This window comes from Equus caballus, chromosome 28 (genome assembly GCF_041296265.1).
Source record: "Equus caballus isolate H_3958 breed thoroughbred chromosome 28, TB-T2T, whole genome shotgun sequence".
NCBI lineage: Eukaryota > Metazoa > Chordata > Mammalia > Perissodactyla > Equidae > Equus > Equus caballus.
Genome location: NC_091711.1, coordinates 46,589,279 through 46,597,020, shown reverse-complemented (window position 1 = coordinate 46,597,020; position 7,742 = coordinate 46,589,279). Strand labels below are relative to the sequence as shown.

Sequence of the window (7,742 nt, the reverse complement as noted above, 5' to 3'; positions counted from 1 at the left end):
CAACAAAGTCCGTGGTGAATCTACATCATGACAACAAGTAGGTAAATTTTGAAATACAAATATTCAGTTCGGCAAGCGTTTTTTCTGAACTTCCCATATGCTAAGCAACTTGGGGGGATACAAAAGGATATTGTTCTTTGATGGAGAGAAGGGGAGTCCCCTTACGGAGGTGCCACGTGTCTGGCACATTTACTTCATTTCTTTTAGCATCCTGGCCAGTGTTCCAGGTCTTATGATGCTTGGAAACGGAAAACACATAAGGCTCCCTTTGAGCCGTGAATATGTTGAGTGCCCTCGGTAGTAAATACGCAAACATTCTGTCCTGGCTGGGGAGCCCCCGGAAAGTAAGCCTGGACAAGGGTGTGCACATACCTAGTTTATTTTGGGAAGTGAGTGATTCCAGAGACCAGGAGAGTGTGGCAGGGAAGGGGGAAAGCCAAGACAAGGATGCATTCTCAAGTTGGTCACTACCGTGAGCATTGGGGCTCTGTATTACTCTGGGTTCTCCAGAGAAGCAGAATAAGAGATTTATTATAAGGAATTGGCTCATGCGATCATGGAGGCTGAGTCCAGACTCTACAGCGTGGGCCAGCAGGCTCGAGACCCAGGGGAGCCGATGGTACAGATGAGGCCCAAAGGCAGTCTGCTGGCGAGTTCCTTCTTGCTACGGGAGGTCAGTCTTTGTTCTGGTCAGGCCTTCCACTGATGGGATGAGGTGTAGCAACATCATGGAGGGCACTCTGCTTTACCCAAAGTTCACTGTTTTAATGTTAATCTCATCCAAAAACATGCTCCAGGTTGACACATAAACCATCACAGGCTCGATCCCCTGATACCTCCTAGCCGTGTATCCAAGGTACCTCAGACAGTGCCACCTGAAACAGAGAGGGAGCAGTTGTCAGCTGGCACCATGTCCCTAGGGCTAGGCTTGTCCTATGCGATTCTAACTCTCACTTCCCAATTGTGGATGCATGAGCGCCAGGCAGATTCCCACAGGTGTCCCACACTTCAGCGTCAGGGCACCCTGGGGTGGACCGCCAGAGACAGCAGCGTGGCCAGGTGCGTCAGGCTACCCCTGCAGGAAGCGGGCTGCCACAGCACCGGCTACAGTAAAACGGAGGATGAGAGGATGTAAGGCAGGGCATAAGAGATGCCTAATTCCTTGTAAATACCGTAGCTTTTTCTCAGGGAACGCTCGACTTCTCCATTTTCTACTGGAGAATTTTAGTGTTATTGTTTTTTCCGCTCATGGTAGGAACCCTCATTTACATCTTTGTTACTCTCCAAGAATCATCAATGTCTTCTCCACGTCCTAATGACCCTTCTCTGCCATTGCTGTCACTCTGTCTCTCCATCCTGCAGTCCTTGTGACCACACTGTACTGCAAACACTGTTTTACTTTCCCCGCCATGACGCCTTAAAGACAAGACCTGCCCTCTCGTTCCTGTTTTCTCAGTTCCTTGGTTATTATTCATTGCTTAATAAATGTGGCTGGAACGAATTGAACAGACTTTTCTTTTTGACTCTCCCAATATTTGGTCACCATAGGGGTTCATTCTCACTGAGCATTAAAACTCTGCAGTTGTGCCTTACTCCATTCCCTTAGCCCACTGGGCCCCAATTTCCCAGGCATAACATGAGAGAAATGTGACCTACTCCAAGGATTGCTGGATTAAATGAAGTGGTGGATATGAAAGTGCTTGTTACCTGTAAAGCAAAGCACAGATGCAAGCTATGACTGTCATTGTGCCAAAGGTTGCTGGTTGGCCACCAAAATCTGCAGTCCCCATCTTCTACAGGAATAGACTTGCCTTTGGCTCCCTGAGAGACGACACTTCCTGTCTTGCTTGTTGCTGGTGTGGCCTTGTGGCCAAGTGCAGGGATGTGCACGGAGACGATGGTGCAAATTCTCGTTCGTCTCCGACAGAAGATGAGCCCTAGACCCCGAACTGTGCAGCTTTCCTTTCTTGCAAGCTCAATGTGAGTGCTCCCTACCCAGATCGGCCCTGGGAGGAAGCCTGCCCGAGGGGCCAGCCCAGCAACCAGATGGGAAGGGCCTGGGTCACCGTCCTGGACTTTGGGACAGTTAGGTGAGAGGGAAATAAACGTTTCTTCAAGCCACTGTATTTTAGAGTCTCGCTTTCAGCAGTCTGAACTTCACCCTGTCGTTACGAGTACAGGGTTAGTCTCAGCCTCATCTCAGTACTTCCTCGTCCGCCTTTGACCACTAAAGGTGATTGGACAAGAACCGTTTGGCCTTCTTTCTCTCTCAATGAGGACGCTAAGTTGGAGGGGGCAGGAGAAATTGAGGACTGCATTATACCAGCTACATGAAGGACTGTCCTTGCTTTTCCGGAGCTATTCATGTAGGATAACTCTGGACACAACTATTACGCTCACATCAGACCATCTGCCTTGTGAAGCCGTGGGCACAGCAGGTGGGGTTGGTATCATGAAGTCCTTGCTTGCTTTCTTGTGGCCTTGGCCGGGCCTTTCTGTGACACAGCATTGGTTAACCAGTTTACCTGAAAGTTGTAGCTGAGGAAATTTTCCTAGAGTGGAAAAAGCCTAATGCCCTCGAAAAAGTCAGACAAAGCTAAGCTCAAATTCCAGTGTTATTACTGAGCAGAGAAATTCCTCAATCTTCCGGAGTCCCTTATCATTGTGCATATCTGTTAAATGAGGACGCCCCTGTCTACCTCCTGAGGGGGTAGGTTTAATTCATTATGAAAGAGAAGATGCTGAAAGGCAGCGGTGCTTGCGATAGGAAAGCATTACTGACACTGGTGGGAGGGGCAGGGAGGGAGAAAATGGAAGGCACTGGGCAATGCTGACCAACTCAGGCCAGGCAAATGGAAGCTGGCTTGCAAAAGCCACGGTCAGTTTTGAGTGAGACAGGAGAAGCTGGAAGGCCCAGGACCGAGGTGTTGTGATCACGTGTGAAAGTCTCAGCCCCTAGAGCCATAGGCAGGTGATTTCCAGGGCCATGCAGGTTCCTGGGGGGTTCCAGGCGTGGGTTTAGATACTGTGTGCTGCTCTCTCTTCTCCCGCCCTCCCTTTCTGTCTCCCCTCTCCCTTTTCCCCCTGCTGGTTTCTCTCTCTCTCATGCACACATGGAAACTCATTTGCATTCAAAGCAAGTTTCAATCCATTCATTAAATATGTATTGAATAATAAGTGCATCAGGTTCTAACTAATTGAAAAACAGATTCACAAGGAGCAGCAGAAGGCCTGAGTACTATAGGCTTTATTAATGGGCCACACGAGCGCCCCCAAACCTCAGAAGAGCAGGGTTACCAGGTGCCGCTGGACTGAAGAACTGCCCGGACCCACCTCCCACCGCTGCTCGAACTCGCCGCCCCTCCCCTTATCCGGGTCACAGGCAGAGAGGCCCCCTGAACAGGCTGGCCTCACTGTCCAGCGCAGAGAGAACAGCAATGTGAGGGAGGGAGGAATAAATGTCGCCTGGGAGTGAGGCCCGGGGTCTTCCTGCTCTTGCCGGTCCGCCAATTAGAGGAGGGAGCCGGGAGTGACGCGGGGAGGTGGGGACAGTGTTCCCTACTGCCCCTCCGGGAGGGCAGAGCACCTGTCTGCCCGCTGGACCGCGGAGGGGGAGGCCTGAGTGGGCGGACGGGCCCCTAAATGCTCCCCTCCAGCCGCGAGCTTTCAGGGAGACTTATGGGTCGAATTGTGTCTCCTCAAGGTTCTTACGTTGAAGGCCTCACTCCGAGCAATTCAGAATGTGGCTTCGTTTGGAAACAGGGTCGTGGAAGATGAAATTAGTTACGATGAGGTCATACTGGAGGAGGTGAGCCCTAATCTGATTGGTGTCCTTACAAAGAGGAAATTTGGAGACACTCAGGCCCACAAGGAGAAGGCCGGGAGAAGATGGGGGCAGAGATCCGGGTGATGAGGCTACAAACCAGCGATGCCAGAGATGGCCAGCAAACCCCCAGAAACGAGGGGAGAGGTCTGGAATAGCTCTCCCCAGAGCCTTCAAGGAACCAGCCCCGCCGACACCCAGATCTCAGACTCTGGCCTCCAGACTGAGAGAGAATAGATTTCCGTCGTGTAAGCCCCCCAGTCTGTGGGGCTTTGTTCCCACAACCCCGGGAAACTAACAGAGACCTTGCCGGGAGGACCCTGGAGGAGGATGGAGAGCAGCGCACCAGCGGTGGGGGAGTGTGCTGGCTGGGCCACCGCGGGTGCATCCCCTGCTCCCCCAGCGCTGCCTCGTCCCGCCACTCCCCGGAGCTCTAGGGAGGACCCCGGAGTCCGGAGGAACAGGGCAGCGATTTCAGCCTGCTCCGCGATCTTGTCCTCGGCCCAGTCCCGGGTTTACATCCATGCGGGACTCCAGTTACTGACTCGCCAATTATCCTGTAAGCACAGAGCCAAAAGCAACCCGCTTGCAAACCACCACGAGCGCGTGTGCGGGTAGAAGGCGGACCTGCCCGGGGCCCCTCAGGCGGTTGACATTTCCTTAGGACGGTCTGTAAGAAATGCGCACGCGCCGCGCCGCCCGCAGGCTGCAGGCGGGTGATCCGAGCTGAGGGCGCTCCCACGCGCTTTGGTTTTAAATGTGGTTCGCTTTTGCCCTCTCGATGGCCCTCAGTGGCATCTCTAGAAAAGCGCTTTCCTATTCACTCACGCAACGAAGCCCTTAAGCGCGCGCTCACCTTGTGTAGTTGTCCTTGCTCAGTTACCAGCCAAGCGACTTTCTCCAAAATGCGCTAATTTAGGAGCACTGGGCTGGGCCGGAAGGCCTGGGCCGCGGGGGCAGCTTCCTGAGTCACAGCGGATGTCTGTCTTGTGAAGTCTGCTCCCTGCCTCGCCTTACCACCAATCGATCGGAGAGTACGGCTCCTTCCTCTTCTGCTTTGCGTAGTGCCCGGCCGTGGCCCACTGGCAGGAGCAGAGGTCTGAGAAGCACTCTTACTGCCTGGGGACAGCCTTCCCTCATTGGCACCTATGAGTGGCCAAAGGCTGACTTAGGCGTCTTCCACTCCTTGCCTCAGCCAAGCCTCTTACCTGAGTCCCCTGAACCCAGGGAATTAATTTCCCCAGCATCTGGCCCGGTGCCTGGCACCTAATGTTCACAGGGAGCGTTGGGTTTATTTGAATTAGCCTCGTGACCTGGGGTCAGCTCATTTTATGTGCCTGGGCTTCCTTCCATCGCCTTCTCTGCCAAGTGAGGGACCTTGAACTAGATGCTCTCTCCAAGGTGCCTTTCAGCTCTAAAGTTCTCTCCAACATGTGAAATGTCACTTTCGATGGTTTCTAATCACTAACGGCAATCACTAACGGCTCTTTCCAGGCCCCACCCCAGCCGGGAGACAGCCTTCGGCCAGCACGGGTTCTCCGGTACCCGTCTAGTTCTCCAAGACACTGAAAACATTTCTCTCATTTCTTTCACATCCAAGACTACAATTATGATTCTTAGAATTTGATTATTTGTTGATGTGCTGGAAGTCCCTAAGATTACTCTCAGTTTCAAAATTCACAGAACTCAGAAAAGCTGAGTTCTCATGGTCACAGTTTGTCACTGTGAAAGGCTACAGATTAAAATCAGTGAAGGTAGCGCAGAGGGCAGCATCCCAGAGAGACCCCGTGTGCAGCTTCCAGGCGTCCTCTCAGGGGTGGGGGCTGGGGGGGAGATGGGCGTCGGGGGGTGGGGGAGTCGTGTGGACAGGGCTTCATTCTCCCAGCAATGACGATGCCAGGAAGTGGGTGCATCTGATAGACACTTACTCTGATTGGAGGAGGTAGAACTGATGAAATCTGAAGACTGATTGGTTTGCAGGGGTCGCAGGACAGGAAAGTCAAGGATGCTCCCAGTATTCCGCTTATGAGAGAGGGGACATTGGAGTGGGGCTGGCTCTGGGGGGTGGGGACAGAGACAGTGACAGTGAGTTCAGTTTGGAGCATACTGGTCTGAGGTGCCTCTGACACATCCCCATGGGCCTGTAGGGGAGGCTCGAGCCGGGGGTCGCAGTTGTCCGAGGAGCAGCCGTGAGAGTGGACGCATTGCCTAGGAGGACGTCAGAGTTGGAAGGAACATCCCTGAGCAATTCCAGTGGTATTGAAAACTCACTGGAGGACAGGAAGCCAGCCAGGAACACTGGGGACAGTCAGCTCAGGATGTAGGAAGACCACAAGGAGAAGGCGTCTCGTATTCCGAGAAAGGGAATGGCTAGGGGTCTTGATGTGCCGAAAGGATAAGTAAGATGAAGATTATACGATGTCTGTCGGATCTAGCAAAATAATTGGTCATTGGTGACCCTAGAGGAAGCCATTTTGGAGAAGGGAGGGTTGAGTGGGAGCCCTTGGCAATGGATTGAGAAATGAGGAGCAGAGAGACTGCAGACAGCAAGTGTAGATTCCTTTCCGGGGGTTTGGCTGAGAACAGGAGTTTAGAGGCTGGGAAATAGCTGAGGGTGGGGTGCGCAGTGGGGTGTAGGGCTGGTTTTTGTTTTTATTTTTTAATTTTTTGTTCACTACCCAAAGTCTAATTGCCAGGTGTCATCATACACATGTGCCCTTTACCCTTCTGCCCTCCCCTCTTCCCGCTTCCCCTCTGGTCGCCACTAACCTATTCTCGGGGTCTACGTGTTTGTTTGTTGTTGTCGTTGTTTTTGTCTTCCACATATGAGTAAAATCATGTGGTATTTGGCTTTCTCCATCTGAGTTATTTTGCTTAGCATAATACCCTCAAGGTCCATCCGTGTTGTAGCAAATAGCAAGATTTCATCTTTTTTATGGCTGAGTAGTATTCTATCGAATATGTATATATGGCCGAGAGCAAAACGTAATATATACATATATATATACCACATCTTCTTTATCCATTTCATCCATTGATGGGCACTTAGGTGTTTTACAAATCTCGACTATTGCAAATAATGCTGCAGTGAACATGGGGGTACATATATCTTTTCAAATTAGTGTTTTCTTGTTCTTTGTATAAATACCCGGAAATGGAACAGCTGGGTCATATGGTATTTCTACTTTTAATTTTTTGAGAAATCTCCATACTGTTTTCCATAGCGGCTGCACCATGTTTTTGTTTTTAAAAGTGAGAGAGCCCTGAGCCTGTTAAAATGCAGAGGGGAAGGAGCCAAGCAGAGGCTGAAGATAAAGAAGAGAGAGAGGTGGTGGAACGCAGTTCTTGAGAGGTGGGAGGGGCTGGCACTCAGGGCACAGAAGGGGCTTAAGCCAGGAGGGAAGGAGGGGGGAGGGAAGGATGCTCGCAGGTGCAGGAGGGTTTGAGTGGAAACATTCTCTTCCTAATGCCACGGGAGCTGCTACTGTTCTGTTCAGTTCGACTCAACAAACACTGCTGATTGCTGACTCACGCCAGACAGTGTACTATGAACTGGTGACACAGGTGAGAAAGACTGTAAGGCTCTTACAGAATTGGGCAGAAGTGGGGGAGACAGTTAACCATGATCAGAGCCAGCATTTACGGAGTGTGGACTCTGGGCCAGGCAATCATAGCATGTAGTTCTCACAACAACCCCAGGAACCGGGCAGCAGTGTGATTCTATTTTAATAGACGAAGGAACGGAGGTGCAGAGGAATTAAATTACTTGTCTTAAGTTAAAAGCAACTGTGGATTGGAATGAAAACCCAGAAAAATCACTTTGGAGGCTGCTCTTTTCATGACAGCATCAGGTGCAGGCTCTTGTTCATAAAGCACGTCTCAGAAAAACGACAGGCCAAAATCCATGTGCCCGGCCATC

At 51.4% G+C, this 7,742-nt stretch overlaps 1 long non-coding RNA gene across 1 annotated transcript; it reads right to left on the bottom strand.

Moving 5' to 3' along the window:
* Positions 1-363: 363 nt before the first annotated feature.
* On the bottom strand, positions 364-5,125 carry LOC138921211 (uncharacterized). The gene is made up of 2 exons (XR_011433598.1): positions 4,680-5,125; positions 364-875 (listed from the first exon to the last, which is right to left on the bottom strand). It is a non-coding gene; the product is annotated as an uncharacterized lncRNA (long non-coding RNA).
* Between the last annotated feature and the right edge of the window lie 2,617 nt (positions 5,126-7,742).